Source organism: Rhinolophus sinicus, linkage group LG06, assembly GCF_036562045.2.
Source record: "Rhinolophus sinicus isolate RSC01 linkage group LG06, ASM3656204v1, whole genome shotgun sequence".
Taxonomy (NCBI): domain Eukaryota; kingdom Metazoa; phylum Chordata; class Mammalia; order Chiroptera; family Rhinolophidae; genus Rhinolophus; species Rhinolophus sinicus.
The window spans coordinates 71,447,693-71,468,596 of NC_133756.1; the positions used below are offsets into that span (position 1 = coordinate 71,447,693).

General features: G+C 43.3%; 1 protein-coding gene across 11 annotated transcripts in view; it reads right to left on the reverse strand.

Moving 5' to 3' along the window:
• Window positions 1-20,904, reverse strand: part of RREB1 (ras responsive element binding protein 1) — a 167,513-nt gene that overhangs the window by 101,689 nt on the left and 44,920 nt on the right. Inside the window, exon 1 of one of the 11 annotated variants that reach the window (XM_074335263.1) lies at window positions 14,646-15,001. The exons of the other annotated variants lie outside the window; for them this stretch is intronic. The gene's annotated coding sequence lies outside the window, so the exon portion shown is untranslated. Of the gene's footprint in view, window positions 1-14,645; window positions 15,002-20,904 lie in introns of those variants that run through there. 11 annotated transcript variants of the gene reach the window in all.

Sequence of the window (20,904 nt, forward strand, 5' to 3'; positions counted from 1 at the left end):
AGGGGTACACAAGGTCTGACTCCAGCAGTGCTGGGAAGTGGTTGAGATTTAAAACCTGAAGCCACTGTCACTTATTTGGTTGTATTTTTGCCCCTCTACCTCCATTCTCAGAAGGTGGGTCATATTAGAAAGGAGAAAACAGTTGCCCAATATTCTTTGGAAAAGGACAGAAAAAACCCGAAGCTGTCCTGCCTCCAAGCTCAACGCACCCCACTGCTGACATTCTCCTGACTCATTACACAGAAGCCACTCTGCTCTCCTTTCTCCTCCACACATTCTTTTTCCTTCCAGGTTCAGGTTTAGTGCTGTAATGTCCACAACCCTCTTCCTTGTAATAAAGGGCTCCGCAGGTAGTTTTTTCTTTTTTAGCTACATGCTATGTTTTCATTTTAAAACAGCAATTAGGTAAACCAAATGTCTTAACGTGCACTCCTTCTGGGAAATAAACACAAAATGTTGAGTGAACAAGCTGACACCTATGCAAGACTTCTGAAAATTTAGAAGTGGTCACAGGCTAAATGGCCTCAAATTAGCCTCCCCCCCAAAAAAATGGAGGGGGAGGACTTCGCTCAGAGCGCACACATTTTCAACTCTCTCCCTAAGAGGAATTCATTTTTTAAAAAATGAGCTCAATTATGGACTGGGTTCTCTGAAGACCTCTGGTCGTTCATTCAATTGCTACTCCGGAGAGGAGAGCGTATTAAGGTATTGGAAGAGACACGGGTGCTACCCGCCAGGGAAAAATGGCCCCGGGCCCCGCCCCTGCCCCGCCCCCGCTGGCCAATCGGGGCCCGCTGCCCTGACTGACGGCCCCGCTACCCGTTCACGGGGCCGCCCAGCACCGGCGCTGAGGTGGGGCAAGCGGCCGAGAGGGCCCGGGCTGGACCAGCCCTCCGTGGACCCGGTCCTCTGCCCGCTCACCACTCGAGGCACCCACGCGGAACCCTACAGGAGTCCCCGGGGTCGACAGCTGATGCGTTTTCAGCGGTGCAAACACACTTCAGCTTAGACGGAGTCCCTTGTGCACAAAGGCTCCTTGGCCCGAGGGCAAGGCCCGCCTGCCCAGTCTCAGGCATCCTCCGACCCCTCACAGGGCCTAGCCCACCTCTCAGGACGCCTTTCTGACGCCCGTTCGGAGCACAAGACCCAAATCCGGCCTGACAGCCTCAATTCAGTGCTTCCAGGGAAGGGACACGACCCTACGGAGCAACTCGTGTTTTCTCTTTGCAGCTTTACCCTTCAGAGCTGTCTGCGAGTAAGTCGCCAGAGCGAAGGCAGGAACCACCGCGCAGCTAAGGGAGCAAAAAACAATGCCCAGTGGCAAACTTTATTTGGGTGCTTCCATACATACTGAATTGAAGGGCAGTAAGAGGATAATGTTATTGTCAGTAATTTTTTAAAACTTGCATGCCCTTTTAATTAAAAAGAATAATCACATTCCTGTGTTCGAAAAGGATAGAAAGGCGAGAGTTTTCAAATATTACATGATTCCCCAAAACAAGCATGTTCAATCTATGTTTGGCAATTTTTCATTCCAGCACTTGGTTTATGACTTACTGTGCTAACTCCGGAAATGAAATTGGTTATCAGGGAGCAATCCCAAATAATCTTTGAGAAATGAAACAAAGGGAATCCCTATAAAACTGAAAGAGAGCTTAGCTTCAGAATTGCCATGATAAACGTTGTATTTGCTGGAACCTTGAGAACCTTCATCCTAGACGGCAGCCCTGAGTAAAGCCGAGATTTTATTTTTTTCCTAATGAAAGAAAAACAATGTTTTAAAGTCACTTGCCTTGCCATTCAGAGGGAGCATCTGAAAACAACTGTTTTAACCCCAATATGCGGAAATGGTAGGCAAACCCAAACCTTGTCTTAGGCCCACATAACTAAAGAGATATTTAGTGTGAAACAGTGTCTTTTCCCTAAATTGTCAATTTTTAAAAATGCAACATCCATGTGACCTTGGACTCTCTCATTTTCATCTGTCTCTTGCAGTACACTCTCTTTGCTAACAATTCAGCACACTGCAAGCCCTGATAAAAGTAGTTAATGTTTACTGAAACCTGCGCATGAACTGTACTAAACCTGATAGGAGCGAAAAGGCAAAGTTCTGTTAACAGCATCCATGTACAATAACTAAGGGGGGTGAGGGGGAACCAAGAAGGAAGAAATTGTTTTTTTCTTTCTAGTTCGAACTTAAATTTTCTCACTGGTGAATAAATTGCTATCCATCACCAAAGATGCTTGTAATCTATTTTATCCTTTCAGGAATTTTTTGACACACATATACTTCAATTATTTAACATTTTTCCAAATTTTTTAAAATAGGATTTAAAACTGAAACCAATCTCTTTATAGCTCGTGTTCTCTCACTTTTTTTGAAGGCCCAGCTACCTGATCAATAACGAGTTTAAATTATACTCTCAGCTGTTCATTTAAGTGGCTACTTACAGGTTATAGCTGAAGAACTATCTCATGCAAAAATAAACTTAACATTTCAATGGTTACCATCTAAAATATTTTTCTTCCCTTGATTTAGTTTTTCAAATGTAAAAAGATTTAATTTCAGTCTAATCAGATCTTTAATTCTAACATCTCTTACTTAATATTACATTCACTCTAAGTATACGGAGTTAAATATCAAACTTTCTGAAATTTTTAACTTAATGATAATCTCTTTCTCTCATTTGCACACTATCCCCTTTCTCCCATTATCTTAGTTAAAATAATATTCAACTTACACACATACACACACACCCAGACTGTATCCAGAACAGGATGCTCTCAGGTGTTTAAAAGCCAACTTTCTCTCTCCCCCATCCCCCCTTTGCTTAAAGGGCAGCAATAGAACCAGTCACCTTGGAAACAAACATCACCCAGTGTTTGCAGAACAAACAATGGTACCTTTTCAGCCAGTACCAGGCAGGCAGGCCAAGGGGCAGCCAGAGCAATTCTGGGCCGTACAGGAGTGTTAACATATTGCATTCATTCAGTGCACGAAAAAGTAGTTCAGTGCAGAAAATGAAGTGCTCTCAAATGTGTGAACCTTTGGCTAGAAACCATAGACAAAGTGAGTAAGGTTTGTCAAATAAGGCTACCCCTAGTTAGAAAAAAAAAAATTTTTTTTCATTATTTTTAGAATTGTTTTACGTATCTTATAAATACGATAAACTACACTGTTGTCACTGAAAATTACCTTCTCCAGCAACCAGGAAGAAGTTGCTTAAAATACATTTTTTTTAAAAAAAAACATGTTTCATCTAATTACTCCTACAAAACGTCATGTCATTTTTCTTTTAATATGCCACCATATATTGGTTTTTAAAACATGTGTATTGCTGAGCACCTTAATCCACTTGTGAATTTTTGGTATTTCATAAATCTGACTCTAAGCTAGAAAATTAGATTCAATTTTTTAAAATGGCACCAAACAGATACATAAATTTATAAGGGCCCTGAATAACAATAACCACTTTTTAAACCTTGAATAACAATTACTAAGCTATCATTTATTGAAGATTTACAAAAGCCAATCATTTGGGGTAGCTGGAGTTTTCAGGGAGATTCCTGTTACTGTTTTTAAAAAGCTCAACTAACTAGTTAATAAAAAATGTTAAGTGTTCTTCATTCAGATCCTTCAGAATGAAATTTTTAAATGTTAAATATAAGTAACAGTTTCCTCCTTATTCTGGGTGTGTGCTGACGTTTTCCTTTTCACCACTTAAGAGAGAAGGCTGGGCCCAACTGAATTATTTGGATGGGAGTTTGATGTCAGTTAAATACCACAGGGTTTTCTATCACCTCCAAGCTAAGGGACGAATGCCTAATTAACATGGACCAACATGCAGCTTAAATTGGATAAAGTCCCTGTCCTTTCTTTTCTTTTTTCTCAAAGATTTAGGTCTTTAACATCCTTGAGTTAAAGTGCACAAAAAGTGTTTAATGCCATCTGACTGAGGTGTAAAAGTAATGCTTTTTTTCCCAGGGATAGTAAATCAGTTAACATTATTAATCTTCCTCATGGGGCATAAGTTAGTGAGGAGGGCTATTGAAAGGGAGCTCAACGGTTATACTGGGTGCCCTTGAAAATGAAAAGGAACTCTGCAAGTGATGACTGATAATCCTGAAAACTGCCGGGAAATACTTTAAAGCATAACCACTGGGCGTAGCACCAGCCCTGATACTCTAAAAACTGAAGCTGTGGTTCCAGGGCAGGGAGAGGAAGAGGAGGAGTCAGAAAGGCAGCTGAGAAGTGACTCTCATCTCCTATCCTCTCCTTCCAGCATCACAGAGAGAGAACAGAGCAGGCGCCCAACGAAAGCAGAACTGGAGCCTTCCACTACTTTATCTGATGTTGCACCTTTCCAAGTAGTTTTTTTAGTAGACCAAACAAAAATTACTAACTGAAATAGTTTGGGCAAACGACTCCCAGTTTGGCCAGTTAAGCTTGCTTCAATTAATCAGTGAAACAACTATTTTAACGTTTGGCTTCTTAATTTTATTGCCTATTCAGTACCGCAAAGATGTACATACATATCACACTTATATTCACAAACCAGAAATTTATCAAATGCATTCACTGAATGCCAAAACCTGCAGACAAAAAGCCAACAGCCGACAACTTCCGAACCATTGCTTGGTCACCCCCTCCAACCCTCTGAGACTCTGGATTCCAACTCCCTGTCCCCCACCCTGCCCCCATTCCAGAAGGCAGCTCCTTCTCTGGTGGCCCAGAGGACAGTGTGTGTGTGTGGGGGGGGCGGGGGGGCGTGGACTGAGGAAGGCACTTTTCTCAGTCGCTCCCTGCTCCTGCCTCCGCCTCTCAGGCCTTCCCAGGGAAACCGGGACAGGTCTGAATGTGAAGAGTCAGCGCTGGGCTTTAAGGAAGGAACTCCCAGTGCTTAGCCACTCCCTTCCCCAGATCCAGAGTGATGACCCCAACCGCTAGCAGCTTCCTCCATCTTCTCAAAGGGGCAGGGTTGGGAAAGGAAGTGAAAAGAGGAGGCCCAGGTGCCACGGTGGCTTTATCTTTTTCTTTCCTCAGTATTTCTATCAAGTTTTGTTTCACTGCCCCCTCCCATAATGGATATGTGAATCGATGCATACCTTTTAAGTGAAATTCTGCAGGATACACAACAGGTTTGATTAAGGGCATGCTTTTACAAGCCACCTCATAATAAAGCACTCTTGGAAGTGTCAGGGTCCAGAACTGAATCCATTTTGAACAAAGATCTTTATGCTTTGTAGATTTAAATTGTAATGTCTTTAGAGATTGGTATACATTATTTTGTGCACTATTATGCCTAAAAATCATCTTTTCTCCTCAAAGAGAAAACTCTACTTTTGTATTCCTGTTTATTATGTATTCATAACACCCTCCTCAAATAACATCTCTTACAAACAGTTTTGTTGCTATTATTGCCTAGTCACTGGGATCTGAGGCACGTTACTGAAGGGGGGAAATCCCAATTGATTAAACAATTCTTTAAAATAAAGTCCTTAAGATATAATTTATTATTCATTTCTGTTTCTGTTTTTTCAAAAAGATAATAACATCTATAAAACCAAGGCAAGAGAAGGTGCTGATGGGATCCCCTTTCAAATCAAAACTTTTAGAATCAGAATTGTAAAATTGCTTTGGAATTCTTGAAATTAGGCTTGGAGAGTTTTTCCTTGGAGACCTTTGTGAGGTCAGTGTCCCTCAGAAGTGACCACTGCCTTCCGTGCGTCTACAGGAGCCTCACGGTGGCGGAGCACACAGTCAGGGGAGGCACTGGCCCCAATGGACAGATGGCCACTACCCTGTCACTGAGGTCTGTGGGCTGTAGTCAATGCCGTCTTTCTCACCAGGTCCACTTACTGAAGCACGGAACTCTTTCTGCCTGCTTTGTAAGAATCCCGTTTTATTATTTGCAGAAAACCCCAATAGCATGGTCTTTTCAGGGGAGTAGTTTCCCAAACCCTACTCCTCCCCAGGCTCGGCCGGTATGTGCTTACTGTGACCCTGTTTTGCTAAAAAAAAAAAAAAAACTGCTTAAGATTCCCTAGAGCAACCTGAAAAGTAACCACAAGTCTGAAATAAAGATTACATTCAACGTTCACCACACAACCAGAGCAGCTGCTCCCAGCCCTGACTCCTAGGAAAAGGGGAAACACTGGGACAAGTTGCCTTCAGATAGTAAGGGGACGTCAGCAGTGAGGCAGCTTCTTCTCCTACCAGCGTCTTGGGCTTTAAGCAATACAATAATTTTGCTGTCAGAGCCCTAGGATAGCATTAGCGGCACCACTGCTGAATAACAAGTACTAAGTTACTAACACCCTCATTTTAGAGAGAAGAAAATCGGACCACAGATAAGGTTTTTGAGGAAGGTCACTCCACTGGCAGGACTTTTGGCTGCTGCCCTGCCTTCTGCCTTAAAGAAGCTTTCAGGATGCTTAGAATTCCCAGAACGTGATGGTACTTTTCTCCTTTATATGAAAACAATAGCTTCTAAACTCACAAAGATTTTTCTGTTTGTTTTTACTGAATAAAAAGAAAGAAAATGCTGCCTGGCGCATTATGTCACTTCCTAAGAATATGTTCAAGGAAAGAGATTCAGTCCATTTTACAGATGGAAAAACCAAGGCACCAATATTATATTTTTTCATTAACTATAATCAAGGTCAGGCTTGGGTTTAAGACCTTAGTTTCTTAGCTAACAAAGCCAGCCCTCCCTCTAATAGATCATGTGAGGGCGGCCTGTTAGCTCATTTGGTTAGAGCGTGGTGCTAATAACACCAAGACTGCCAGTTCAGTCCCCACATGGGCCACTGTGAGCTGTGCCCTCCTTAAAGGAAGGAAGGAAGGAAGAAAAGATCTAACAGATCACACGAAATTAATTAAAAGGACTAAGGAAGGTAACGCGGTATGTTGAACTGTTTCTGGTTCAGTTCACTTCTCCAACAACATTCCTTCTTTCTGAATGAAGAGGAGAATGAAGCGAGGTGGGCAGCTCTAGAAACCTCAGCAGTGAGCAGGTAGGAACAACATGCGTCTTCCTAACTTGTCATGCAATGGCCCTCAGAGCTCCACTTACAGTCAGGCCTAGAGTTGAGAATTTCACTCTTCTTCAGAGCTGATCTGACTGTTGTATCCCAAACATCAGACCTTAGAGTTATTCATATGCAGACTCCATCTGCATAGGCCTCCCGGGGAGCTGTTTCAGGGGGTCCACTTACGGATAAACTCATCAAACATCTTCAAACCAAGCAAATCATACACATATTCCATATGTATTATTATTTGGCAAGTGTATGAAGATACTGATGTAATTACTATTGATAAATTCCACTAAAAGTATTTTGAAGAACTTTTTGTAAGAGCTTCCCAATAAATTCTAAAAATATCGCTAAAATTATGTTTGCTCTGGAAACATTTTTACATTAAAAGAGGTCTTTATATTTGAAAAGATTGGGAATAATTGCTCTTAAATGTTTAAATAACATACATTGATTAAAGCAAAAATACCCAATTAAAAATACAACCACAGGTAAATGACATATCACATCATTCATTAAATTCACAACACAATATCCTATAAGATGGAAAACACCTTCCTCTTAAAAGAATTTGACCCTTTACAAGGACTTTTTGAACTGCTTTTTTTTCCATAGGTGACTCATCTATTTGGAGTAATAAGATGACAGATCATATGTTAATCAAAAAATAAATTTGTTAGTGCAGTATTTTCCTCTTTAGAATAATTGATTTCTGATTAACTATGTATTCATATACAGAAGGTGCCAAAAAACGTACACACATTATAAGAAAGGAAAAAACTGTATTAAAATTGTAATATGCAGTATATACCGATAACAAAAGATGAATACAAGTCATGTGTATTATGTTTTTTTGGCACCCCAGGTATTTATAGTAACAATTTTAGTCCCAGATCCACTTCATTTAACATAGGAAAATACCCATCTTCACCTCACACAGAGAATACTCAGGAAATATAAAATAATTCAAATACTAGCCTGTGACCCCCCTCAACAAATTATGGCACATTGAAATGTGATTTTCATGTCAAATAACATTTGAATACATAAGAAAATACTTATCACCAATTTTAATAGATGGGGCATAATTTAAAGGCATGTACAAAAATGAGCTTTTCTTTATTGTCCACAAATGTAATAAATCTCATTTCTGTGATGTGTATATAGTCTTAGAAAACCATCTAGAGGAGATATATAAAGTTATCTCTGACTCATGAAAGTAAATAATTTTACTTTATTTTCTTGTGTTTTATTAGATTTTTCTTCCTTTCTGTTCATTTAGAATTTATGGTGAATATGAATCATATGTGCAATGAAATAAAAATTCAACAGGAGAAAATTTTTATACTTAGCCAGAGATTACAAAGGAAATATTCCCAAGTATAAAAACTTTTTCCCAGGATGACAGGTGTTTTTTATTTTCTTCACACTCCCTCATATTATCTTACAGTGAATATGAACATTTTATAATGAGAAAAAATGTTTCCATAGTTCTGTGATTTTGACTCACCAGCTCTTGGTGGGTTCTTGACATACAATCTGCTCACTAACGTCCTTAGCAGGAGTGATGATGGCTCTACCACACGAGCCGCTCAGACTAGCCCGGAGGGCCTAACCCCCGGACTTGGCAGGGCTGCTGACACGGAAGAGACTCTCATACACAAGACAGAGGTTCCCCTCCAGCCCCGCCCCTGCATCTCACCCAGCCTCCTGTTTCTCGCCTGTAAGTTAAAGGGGGTAAGGACAATAACTGGGCAGTGATCCCTGAGGCCCCTTCCAGGACAATATTCTGATTGTAAACATAGAAGATGCAAATACAGTTTAATCAAATCTTGCCAGTCATAACCACTTGCCCAGGGTAGATTCAAACTGATTTCCCCAATTTCACTACTTGTATCACTTGATAGACAGTACAGCAAAGACAAGAACATTCGATTAATAAAACATGCTTCTACAAGTTTCAGTGGCTAGCAGATTTTCAGCCTGCTGATTTGTATGGCAACCCTGCCCCAAATGGAGGCATATGCAGTCCAGAGGCCTCCAACACAGCCACCGCAGTGCCACGCATTGAATGTGCCCACTGTGCCAGACCCTGGCTAAGTATTTATAGTGCTTTATATCATGCTCGATGATCCCATGACATAGATCTGATTACTCCCTAAATTTTACATGGGTGAAAAGGATCTGCTGAAAAAAACAAAAGATCTGTGAAGAGCAAAAGTTCTTTTCAACTGTGGTGTGTGCCCGTGGGCAAGTTACCCAACTGCTCTGTCTCAATGCCTGCACCTATAAAACAGGTAGAATAACCCCCGCCTCCTTAACTCATTCAACAAATATTGACCGATCCTCCAGGAAGTGCCAGGCACTGAGGTCGGTGCTCTGAATCATGGGTGAACAAAACAGAGAAAAAGGGACAAAAAGCTCTCATGGAGCTTACACTCTAGCACCAAGAGAACAGGTAATACAAACCGAAAACACAGTGGGTGTTTGATGAATGTTAGCTCTCTCTCTTCCCCCTTTAGAAATGGAAAAGCATGAGAAAACAAACCCAATAGAAACTGCCAGCTTTAAATCAGCCCCAAACTAGAAATTTTTATTTAGTAAACAAATCCAGAAGAACAAAGGTTAAGAGCACTTATACTGGAGTACACGAGCTGGGCTCAAATTCTGATTCAGTCACTGATGGCTGGAGTGACCTCAGATAAGTTATTTATACTCTCTAAGCCTCAGTTTTCCCATCTGTAAAATGGAAATGATGACCTCATAAGATCGATACAATGATTACACGAAACAAAGGACAAAAAGCAGAGAATACAGTGCCTCCTATATATTAAGGATACCTGGTATGATCTTGTCAAGACCCATTTCCACATCTGCACAAATGGACAATTACATAAGCTTGGGAGGTCTGTTGTGACAATGAGACAATGCATGAGAAGCATTTAACACAACTGGCATATATGATGGTACATATTTACTTCCTAAAAATGACTATTAACTGGACTTGGAGCTGAGCTGCGCCCTCCACAACTAGATTGAAGGACAACGACTGGAGCTGATGGGCCCTGGAGAAACACACTGTTCCCCAATATTCCCCAATAACATTTATTTAAAAAAAGACTATTAAACAAATGAATGGGGAAGAGGCAAGGATGGCATCCCCAGGCACAGAGCTCCACAGAGAAAGGGCTGGGGAGGCCACATCTGGGCTTAGGAGCCAGGGAAGAGTGCCCTGCTCTTAACAGAGGTGCTGAGTGTGTTCACAGAGCAGGATCAGATGTAGGTGATTGTGAAATGAGAAATCAACTGAATCGGAGTCACTGGGGTGGCATCCAGAGTTGTGTAGGTTGTCGGCCCTAGTTCTGGTCCCCTCTCCTTTCGGCACTTCCAGCTTCACCAGAGGGCTGAAGAAGCAAAGGAAAGCAACGGAAAGGGGGTTATACTTTACAGGGTTCTAGAGGAAGGCTTGCTGGCTGTGGAGGGGAAAAATGATCCGGGGGATTATCGGTAAAACTCAGACATCCAGACCTCCTGTTGCCCTCAATCAGGGCAGGAGAAGGCATCCCGTCTCTCCTTTTGGGCTGTGGCAGACAATACTAGTATTCCTGGTGGTGACCAGGATGCCAAATGCTAAAGACTTCAGACTGGGGGTGAGGGGGTGGGCAGGCTGGGCTCAAGTCCCGCCACGGCTGCCACACGGTCAGCAAGTGTTCACAGCGTGGACCAGGTCTCCACACACCACAATGCAGCACACACGTGTGCCAGGAGAGCCTCCCACCCTACCTTCACTAAACCAGTGTTATTAATGTGAGTATATAAACCAGCATGCCAACATTATAAAAACGATCGAGTATTTAAGCAAACAACCCCAAAGCGCTGTATCAGACCAAACCTCCTCCACCAGGGCCCACACTGGAAGGTCTCCCGTTACCCCGCGCACGCTTCGCACCACACATCACTCTCTGGACGGTGGCTCACCTGAAGCTGGTAGCTACGAAGTCAAGTACTAAGCCCGAGTATATGATTCAGCTTTTGAGTAAGTCTGTGGCTATAAAGAAATAAAGTCTGCCTGTGTGTGTACATCACTCCAGTGACTGCGGGCAATTCAGAGACCCCGAGTGCTGACTGGGGCGTCCTGTACCAGTTGAGTGGGATGTGCTCTCTGCCTTGGGCCAGAAATACACGAAGTGAGCCACAGCAGCCACCCAGCACGGCACGGCCACACTCCCCATTCTGAGGACGTCTCCAAAGCCTCAGCATGCCACCAGCCACTTCCCTGCTCAAAATCATGGGATTCCCTCCCACGTGGGGGGTGAGGCTGCCTCCCACCTCCCCCTCAGGTAGCCCTCCAACCCTACCATCTTCCAGTACAGGTCCTCAACCCCAAATTACACCTGAAATTCCACCTCATCATGTGTCTTCCCGCTTGGACCTCAGTCACGCTTTTTGCTTTTTCTGTAAGCCTCCGCCTTCCAAGGGGTACCTGGCTCGGAGTCCACACAGCACTGCGAATCCCCTTCGTAATGCAAACTCCCAAAGGCGAGAACAACCATGACCCACCATGCCTAAACCTAGTGTCCTAAACACAGGAGGTGCTCAATTAGAGATATTTCAGATGAATTTTGAGGCAGGCGAATAATGCGTTATGCTCAAATCCAAGCAATCTGTTGAAGAATCAAGACAAATGAACCAAGAAAAGGTTCAGAATTGCTGGGCTAGGCACTCTCCAGCTACCAAGGTCTAATGAGATTTTGTATAACAAAAGAACATCCCTTTAGCCTGTGGAGATGGGTCACAAACCTTCCTGGTAGTCTAACTCTGGCTGCACCGTCTCAGAAATGTGCAGATCTCTAAGCTTGTTTCCTGTCTTTAGAAAAGGAGAATAATACCTACCCCTCAACCATGGAATAACAAATGCCACCACTCAGCACAAGCCCTGGGGATAAGGGCGCCTTCCTTCCCTCACCAATATGCCCAGGCTGGTCACCCAGGCACAGGGAACCACCAAGCGGCACTTTCAATGCCTCCTCGCCCCAATTCCCCTCCTGGGCCTCCAAAGCCCCTACAGCTAACCAGCATCCCACTTCCTCCTGCATAATTCTAGCGTAAATGAGAGAAAACATTAACAAACAAAACTAAAAAAAAAACGAAAAAGAAAAAAACACACGTTGCCAATAGTTTGTTAAATCATAACATACATAAATCAGTTTTAGGTGATGAGAATTATTAACTTTAAGGTTGTATCCAACCTCCCGAATCTACACGGGCCTACCTACCCAATTTTTCACAATCGTCTCATCCTGTTCCCTTAGTCCGTGGGTATGGACTTTGAAATAAAGTCACACGTGCAGAAAAAGAGAGTATGTTCTCCCCAGAAGACAGAGGACTCTGAAAACCTATGAGTAAAAAGCAATACAGTGTCTCTACAATAATTAATAAACCAGTAAACTGTCTTTGAGGCCTGCTCTCTGACTCCCTTCACATCCAGGCCAGGGAGTTTTTAAGCCTTGGGCAGCACACAGGCCCCCTTTCCCGGCTAAGCTCACCGGCAGGGAGGGAGCCGGCCTCTCAGCAGAGGCCTGGGAACACAGGAGGGGCAGAGCCACTACCTGGGTGAGTGCGGATGCTACGCAGGTGAGCATGGCCCTTGTTCAAAGTCAGCCCATCTTTATGATCAGATTCTATTTCCACCAGTAGTTTTCAGACCCTAAAACCTTCATCCACAGGGTCATCAAGACTGCAAATCGCCAGCCCTCCGCCTGCTCTCTTTCGAAACCCCATTCACTCTCAGCAGGCGACGTGGTGATTATAATGAGTAAACAGTCCCCACCCAACAATCAGTGTCCACCTTCAATATTTTAAAGGGAAAAAGCGAGTCTCTCTCCTCTAATTCCACTACCTGATGAGCTTCAATAAGTACCAATGAGTAAAACGCAACTACGGAAGTTCAAACATTGTTAGATTAAATTCAATTTGTTGAAAATAAAGGTGCCACCTTTCTAATCATTTCACTTCAGATGGCTGCACACAAGTCCTTGGCTGAAAAATCTCTTGGGGAAAAAAAAAGAGGGAAGAAATTATTCTGCTAAATATGGCACCAAATTCCAAGTTCATCGTGCACTGTGTTGAACAGGTCTCCTCTACTGCCTGATTTTTCTAACACGTTAGCAGTGTTCGCTGAGAGAGCTGCTCACACCACGGCCCTGCTTCAAAGCACCTGATGGCCCACAACTGCCGACACAGCTGAGCTCCTGTTTTTCTAGTCACCTCTCAATACCCATCTCATCGCAACGCAACACAGCACCCCAACGTTATTCTCTATCACACTGCTGCCCGCCCCATCCCACCCCCAACAAACCTCTGCTTGGTACTCCAGGGCCTGTACTTACACTGCTCTTTTGCCTGGAAGTCCACTTTCCTTTCCCCACATGCTTAGCCCTTCACAGCTGAAGACATCACTTCCTCTTTCCCCATCACTTCCCACTTCCAGGTCCTCTGCTTGTCCTGGTGTCCCTGCTGGTTTGCCGCGCTGGTTAATTTTAGGGCGGGGACCATGTTGTACTCATCCCTGTGTCCCCAGAGCCTGGGGTAGGTGTCAAAAAGCTGCTCCTGCTACACGGGAGCTGATGGTGGCATGCCACAGGTGAGAAAAAGCACAGAATGCTAGTCTCCCAGTCCAGATTTCTTGTCACTACTCTTCTGCCGAAACCAGGAGATTGCCATGAGCCAAATGACAACTATTACAGTAACAGCAGTGGTAATAAATAAGAGGTAGCTCAGTTATAACTGAGCTGCTGGCACACAAGGCTGAAAGTTTCTATTTGTTACTAATTTCCCAACAGTCCTTCTCAACTGACCCATCAGAAACAGGAAACAGACCATCAAGTGCCCATCCTAAGTCAAAATCTGCCAGTTCCATAACTTGCTCAGGTACCCCCACAAAAGGGGAGGAACCACATACTGGTGACCCCACCCCAAAAACATCCTGAGCGACAGGACATCCTCCAATCACTGTCCTGCCGTGCACATGGCTCCTGCTGTTTACAAAGCAAAGCAAACATACCCCCCGACACATTGTATCCTTTGAATATGGACAAACTTTAAGATTAGGTTAGTAATTCCAAAGGCTGCGCCTACGTCACCCAGATCATTGGGCCTCTTATATCGCCAATCCTGACCCCCCCCCCAAGACTGATTTTAAGGCAAAAATCTTGAATTTATATATTAAATAAAATGACAATCACCCATTATAACATTAAAAACAAAGGACCTGTTTTCAAGGCACTGGCCCTACAGAAACCCAAAGCAACACTCAACCCCCCAAATGCTTACAGAGCTTGTAGTTTCCAGGCTCCTCAAAAGTGGCTGACACACTGCTCTTAGTTAGAAACAGAGCCCAAGCACTTTTCCGGAGGTCAGAGCAGGTGTGCACAAGAAGGAAGCTGCAGGCAGGCGCACGGCCATCACAAGCCCCAAGCCCTCCGTCTCCCCCTGCAGGAGCGTCTGCCATCATGTGAGACCACCTCCCTTCCACTGCAAACTCTCGCATGGGAACGCGGGGAAATGTGACCCTCCAGCAGTGTGACCCTACCTCCACGGGGTCTCACCTGCAGGGCTGGCCGGGGGGCTCTGGGGGCAGCCACTTCCCCACTGGCTGACCTGTGAACCAGCACCACCTCTGCAAGTGTCCCCTCCGCATCTTCCACAGAAGTGATGGGTTAACTCACTGTGTCAAACACCAGACAGAACGACTTGCTATTTCCAGAAGCCAACAACCCCCTCACACGGGTCCCTGCCCACCTTTCCCCTTGTGTGCAGCACAGAGCTCTGCCTACGGCACGTTTTCAGGGGATGTTTATTTGGCGACTATCTCATGCAGTACGGGAGGTAGTGTGGCAATGGCTGCAAGCACACACGGAGTCAGGCTGCACTCGGACTCTGACGAGCTCAATTTCCTCATCTGAATATTGAGGTTAATGATTATACCTACATCATAGGGTCAAAGAGCGGTGAGGAATGAATGCGATGCTCCATGTCAAGGATTTAGGACAATGGTAACTAGTACTTGCTCCATAAATGCTAGAGCTGGTTACCCTATTCCCACTACTCCCATGCTGGGAGCTTTTCCAACAACCAAAAATGGGTGAAAATCAAAGTGGAAAAACTTAAGATTTTTGACTTATCAGACTGCAGCCATACAGATTAAGTCTAGCAAGGCCAGAAGACAAACTGAAAGACTTAACTTCTGGCTTATCTGATTTAAAGCAAATATGGGGCTGGGGGGCCTTGACTGGTGATGTTTTCCACCAAAGGTGGTTATAACTCCAAGGCCGTCTGCTGAGCTTACTGAAATGCTCCCCAGGTAGATTCTCTTGTAATCATCGTTTCTGCTATTTAAGGCTGGATTTCTATGCCTCCCGTCCTCCATGGAGATGCAGGAGGCAGCAGCACTAACTACTTACTATCAGGCTTCCCCGAGACAAGCCAGCCGAAGGCGCCCTTCCAAAATTCCATTTACCACGAAGATAACCATGCCATAAAGCTGCTGGGCCATTTTGATCACGTTCTCTAAATATAATATGACCAGTGCTAACCACACTACCTCCCCGATACGCATACACTTGCCCCTTTTTATCTTGACTACGACACAACATGGACACATGACTACACACCATCTACTTTCAGTGGACTGATAAAGACCCAAAGCAAGCTTCAGAAAACACGTGCCACAATCATTCACCCTAGCTACATCAAGAGCTGCTCAAAAAGAGAAACAGAGACAACAACGAAAATGAGAAGAGGGGTAACCACCCCATCCTCAGCACTTCACCCCACAACACGACCCGCCATGCACGGCACCCACCGCTGTAAGGCACAACAATCTTTGCAGCACGCATCCCCATGTCACACTCTTAGCATGGCCACAGTGGCTTTGGGTTGACAATGAAGGGACATATCACAGAGACCCTTAATAAGCATCACATGGCCTGGCCTGACTGTTACCACTTTATACTTCTCTGAAGAAAGCTCACTGAAATTCCAAAGCATGTATTTCTTTATTACCTAGTTTCAATAACCTCTTCGAGAGCTTTACATAAGATATATTCAATGTTCATTCAGTCAATCTTAACACAGCAGATGGTCTAACATATCCAGAAGGCAGCGAAGTAGAAGATATTCCAACACCCCAAAGGCTGGGGAACCCAACACCACAAACCCTTCACAAAGCAACACCAGGGATGCAAGCACACAACTGTGTAAAGAGAAAGGATTATCCAGCAGAGAGAGTGCCTCTGGCAGCACTATCTAGCAGCTCTGGATGGGTGGCTTATCCCAAAGTTGAGCTTATATACGTTTGTCACCAGATACTGGCTGCTGAATGTGCTACTGACACCAATTCTGGACATTCTAGGAGCAATAGTTCCAACAAACTTACAAGACCCCCAAATCCACGCTTCTGCTTGGGTCACAGTGAGGTGCAAGACAGTTGTTTGTACAATATCTTAAGATTAAAATTTTCAGAAACCACGTTTAAACCCAGTTTTAAAAAGTTTTCTTCCCGGCATCTCCTTACAAAGCTATTTCAGTTGGAGAGAAGTGGGAGGGGGCGAGGTCTTTTTTGAGGTTTTTGCCCCTAATTGTTAATTTTATCAAATGGAAGGCTGGAATAAAGTGTGACCTGTTCTCACGGGATTTAGGCAGGAACACCCATGCTCCTAGTCACAGATGGAAAATCACCTTCTCCCCACTGTGGGCCAACCACCAGCTTTACCTGGTGCCCAAGGAGACCTTCCGTTTACATCCGTCAGGACCGATACCACAAAGGAAAAGCATCTTTGGGGCACACTGGGGCTCACCTGAGGTTTTCATGAATCGTTTGGATGACATCAGAGAAAAGCATTACCCAAGTGCTGCTAAGACTTTTTTGTGAGATGGTGTGAAAGGATGTGTCCCAGCTCACACACCAGGGGATGGCTGTGCAGGAGTGAGGCAGACACGCCCTCAGAAGCAGGAGTTCCAGTACAGGGGAGAGAGTAACAGAGGGTGGCACTCATGAGTTGCCCAGAGCACTCAAGGATGGAACTCTGGGAGGGTCAGAGTGCACGGGCAGCACGCCTGCGCTCCAGCTTCTAGTTGTACCTACTCAGCAGAAAATACATCACTTTCTATCTTGTTCCACAAAGATTTTGTCTGCCTTGAAAAAACAACAAAAACGGTCAATGCAGTAAAAACCCAAGGACCGTTCTGCCATGGTGAGAACACAGCAAGCAGATGGCCATCTGCAAGCCAGAAAGATGGTCATCGCCAGGAGCCCGATCTACCAGCAGCAGCATTCTGGACTTCCCTTCCTCAAGGAAGAAATGAGTATCAGTGAGAAATGAGTATCTGTTCTTTAATCTACCTAATCTACGCTGTTTTGTCATAGCAGCCCGAGTTGACTAAGATACTGTATATCTTCTGGATGAAGTGTCTGTTCAGGTCTTTTGTCCATTTTTTAATTGGGTTGTTCATTTTCTTATTGCTGAGTAGTAAGAGTTCCTTGTATATTTTGGGCAACAGCCCTTTATCAGTTATGTCTTTTAAAAATATATTTTCACTCTCTTAAGAACTTTATGATGAACAGCCCTAATTAATTATCTTTACCTTAATAAAGTAAAAACAAACAAACAAACAAACAAAACCCAAGGACTGCCTGGGGGTAGCAAATCTGCCATCACCAGAGGTGTTCAAATACAGACTAGACGATGGCTCAATGGGGACAAACTCCACTCCTTGTGGAAGGGAGTAAGTCTTTTCCTTTGGCACCCACAGATCTAGTGTAAAGCCCGGCACACAGCAGATACACAAGTTTTGTTTACTAAATGGACTTTGTTTTCACACAGAATACTGATTAAGCAAAACACTGATGTAGGTTTAAAACATTCAGAAGATAAGGTGACCACTGAGAAACGAATAAATAAATTGGAAAATCAGGTCATGAGAGGAATCTTGGCACTCCTAAGTAAGAGGCTCCAGTGGTTTTGAGAGTCCTGACTTGGTTCTTACCTCTTCCTCTCAGCCCACCGTTATAACTCACACTAACAAAGCATCAGGAAAACAGACAGCAACTTAAATGCTCCCCAGATTTAGTTTTATATCTCACCTGAAAACCATTCAAAGCTCAGGCTATCTACAAGAATCTTCCATGTTCCTTTTGGCATCAGGAAATTAAAAGGAAGAAGGAGGGGACGGGAGAGGAAAGAAGGAAGCCGTTTCCACAGAGAACATAACTTTCCTTTCTCACTTTTATAAGAACTTTTTTCATGCTTCATCCATGCCAGGTATATAATTTTTAACCAAGCAGAGAAAATGCTGAAAAAAAGTTGAAAACATAAAAATGTAACTCTTCAAAGGGTAGGATATGTACCTTGTTCATAACAAATCTTGCTTTATCCCGCATTCTGTTATCGGAGAAAGGCGAAGCACCATCCACCCGCTACAAAAGCCGGAGACCTGGAAGTCACCTCTCTCTTCCCCAGCCTACCCCACCCCACCCAGCAACCAGCGCTTCCTATCACTTAAAGCTCTATCGAACGCATCTAGTCTCCCCTGCCCTCTCACCACCACACTCCAAGCCACCACTGGTTTTCAAAGTTTTGAAAAACTAGCCATCTCACAAATCTTGCAAACAGAAGGCAAAATAGTTGCCTCCTTCTGGTCCAGTCTATTCTCCACTCCGGACAGGGGTAACCTGTTAAAATGCAAATCTCATCATGCCAATCCTTGGCCTAACATCCTTTATAGCTTCCCAGACTTAAGAAAAATTTCCAAGTAAATGTGAGCTACAAGCAGCGTGCTCTAGCCCCTACCTACCTCACCATGCATGTCATTTACTCCTTCTGTCTTTTCACCCTCCACACACATACACCCCGCGTCTTACCTCAGTAGACACTCGCCACTCCAACCTCAGGGCCTTTGCACAAACTATTCTCCAACGCACTTGCCTTCCCTTCACACATCCTTCCAGATATTAGCTCAAATGCTACTTCTGTGGGACGCCTTCCTTGACCTGCTCCCAGCATCCTCCACTCCTCCCGCAGACACAGAGGCCAAACTTCACTTCATATGTTCTTGTCCTACTTAACTTTTAGCGCTTAGCACAGATGGAAATAACTCAGAGGTTGAATATATCTCTTTCAACATTTATGAAGCAGCTAGCAACTGTCTCTTTCTCATACTAGTACCCTTGGTCCTTATCACAGCTTCACATAGTAGATATTAAAATATTTATTGAATAAATGAAAAATCAACAAATGAAGATCTGTAAATGTTAAAAAAAAAAAAAACACCATGAGGCTGGCAAATCTGGGGTTAGAAAAATGCATTTTCCAAAAGGATACTGAATTTTTGATACTTGAATTTTTGATACTATAATAGTTTAGAAAAAGGGGTTGTGAAGCTTTGCTAAACTCCTGAACCACAAATAGTTCTCAGAAACCTTATTTTCACGATTTAAATACAAATTAAATTCAAAGATGTAAGAGTTAAGCCTCCTTTTAAATTATACTTGGTTTAAAATTTTAAATATCATAGAACAGTCTATATCCAATCTAGATTTAACTAACCAAGTCATGGGAAACCTGTTTGAGAAGTTCATTAAACAGTTTTATATAGTTATCCCTCAAAACAACCATTAAAAGCCCTAAAGTGGAAGAGAAAATGGCTTAAAACATGTTTTTAATTCCTTGTGTGAAAAGGAAAGCCATTCACATGGTTCAAAATGCACAGATACAAAAGCCCATAAACAAAACGCCTCTCACCTCATCTTCCTGCTATCTTCCCTATTCTGGAGATATGGTATGTACCGCTTTTTAAAGAAAGAAAAGATTTTGAGATGTTTATGTATATTCAGAAGTTTGTTGTTTTTTTTACAATAAAGTCTCAGCATAAATGAAGCTACCCTAAAACAGCGAAAATGATTCTTTCTCTAAACATTATCTATAATCAACTTCTATCAAGTATGTATATCGCATGCACACACACACACACACACAGAAAGCAAGACCCAGACCCCATAGGTTTCTGGTTTGGTATTTTGTTTCAAATCCAAGGAGTAACGGGAAAAAAGAAAAGTTAAATTATACACAGACCGACACTCCTATTAACTCATACCACTAATGAAATAAAAATCTAACTAAGCAGAGAAAATGGGCCCACACATTGGAGCTCTGAAATGATTCTGGTCTTTGATCTCTGCGCCCATCTCTCCTATTTAATATAAACTTCAAACCAAGAGCCATGAAAAGTGGTTATAATTAGTAAGGGCCAGAGTGTGACAGCTTTTAGTGCAATCAGGCATTCACAAAGATTTTTTTCTCTTGGAGTAAATTAAGCCGAGCAAATGTCTGTAACTCAAAGTTCTTTCTCACCAGTGTGCACTTAGCACCAAATTTCTGCATGACAGGTGGGCCAAAAACATTAGTTTACTTTTGTTTCCTTCTCTTACTTTGTACTGATATTTAGAACTTAGCTTCCAAATTACATGAGTTCTTCTCTAAAAATAACCCACACCTCTTCAAAAACTCATTTTTGTATTAGAAAACAGCTCCAATCAATACACATTATCGAATAAGCCCCACCTATGCCATCTTTGAAATGCATACAGAAGGCAGAAAAATCTGAGTAAAAGTTCCTCCCTATTCTTGAGGTAGGGAAAACATGTCAACAGGTAAATTATGACAGACTGGACAGGCGGGGGTAAGCATCATTCTGGGTGGAGGACCTAATTCTCCCTACAAGAGATGGTATTTGAGATGCGTCGTGAAAGAAGATTTAAGAAATGTTTGCCAGAAGTGGATGGGTAGGAAACAGAATGAACAATCCAGG